Here is a 1,555-nt window from a genome sequence, read left to right as displayed (position 1 = left end):
TATTGAAAAATCTGCCCGTTTTGCGGGCTCGATAATGGGTTACCTTGCGCTTCGCGCTCGGATATATAAAAATGCAATAAAAATGTTAATTTTCGATTTTTGAAGAAAATCCAAAAATTTGTTATTATGATCTTGTAGGGCTTTCAAAAGGAAATGTTTTTCTTCTTTTGACTTTTTTTCATATCGTGCGTTTTTTGGCTTCAAATTTTTATTTTCCGTTGATTAGAAAAATTTTGAAAACGCTATAACCCTGAGAATTTTCTTTTTATTGGAAAAAGTCATGAGGATAAATTGTTTGTTCTTTTTAATATTATAAATATCCGTACATAGAATTTTGAAATTCGGAAAAAAGTGGTCTAAAAAATTTTCAGCATGCGCTCACTTTTTGAATTTTTATCAAAAATGGCTGGTTCACGAACTCGTTCTTTTTTTGAGGACCTAAAAAAAGTGTGCCAAAGATGGATTCGATTCGTTCAATTTTTTGAAAGTTATCGTATTTACGGACGGATGGTCGGACGGACGGACATACAGAGAGACAGACGCCATCGTGAAAACCTCATTTTCGGATTCAGGTGGTCTCGAAACGTGGGGATCCGTTGAAAAAGGCGTGATGTCAAATTTCCGACAATTCTAATACTTTCTCAGTCATAAATGATGAGAATGTAAAAATATAGAATTCTACTTATAATATACATATATATGAAATTATATTGTATAAATGTCCATGACTTCCGCACTCTTCAGTACAATGTATATAGGACAATTGATCTTCAATAAAATGCATTCATATTACAAGCAAGCTGATTCGTCTCGAATCAATGAATATTTTTCATTTTTGCATCAATTTTAAATAATTTGAATGAAAAAATTTTAACTATAAAAAACCCATTTTTTCAAATAATATTAATGACCCTAACTTCCTTACTCTTTAGTGAAATGTATCAATATTATAGGTTAACTGACTTACCTCGAGTCAAGGAATCTTTCATATTTTTGCACCAACTTTGAATATGTTAACGAAAACAGTTTTATTACTAGGGGTTGACAACTCGACCGATTGGGTGCACACCTACATCTGAAAAGCAACTTCACATGAATTCACGTAAATTCATGTGAATTCAAACGACTTCAGATATTTCAGGGCATTTCAAGTGACTTCCGGAGGATTAAAATGGCTTAAAGTGACTTTATGTGACTTTACGTGATTTCATGAGAATTAAAATGACTGCAGATATTTCAGGAGATTCCAAGTAACTTCAAATGAATTCAGGTGACTTCGAGTGATTTCAAGTGATGTCAGAGTGACTTCAAGCCAATTTACGTGAATTCAAATGACTTTAGATATTTCAGGTGATATCAAGTGACTGCAGAAGAATTCAACGAATTAGAATGACTTTTGGTGGTTACGAAGAACTTGAGATATTTCAGAATTTTCCCAGTGACTTCAAGAGAATTCAAGTTTCTTCAAATTATTTTAGGTGTTTTCAAGTAATTTCAAGTGACTTCATGCCAATTCACGTGACTTCATGTGAGCTCGAATAACGTCCAGAGAATT

The sequence above is a fragment of the Belonocnema kinseyi genome, chromosome 2 (assembly GCF_010883055.1).
Source record: "Belonocnema kinseyi isolate 2016_QV_RU_SX_M_011 chromosome 2, B_treatae_v1, whole genome shotgun sequence".
In the NCBI taxonomy this organism is placed as follows: domain Eukaryota; kingdom Metazoa; phylum Arthropoda; class Insecta; order Hymenoptera; family Cynipidae; genus Belonocnema; species Belonocnema kinseyi.
The sequence above is the reverse complement of the archived record's forward strand: the minus strand, read 5'-3'. Positions refer to the sequence as shown.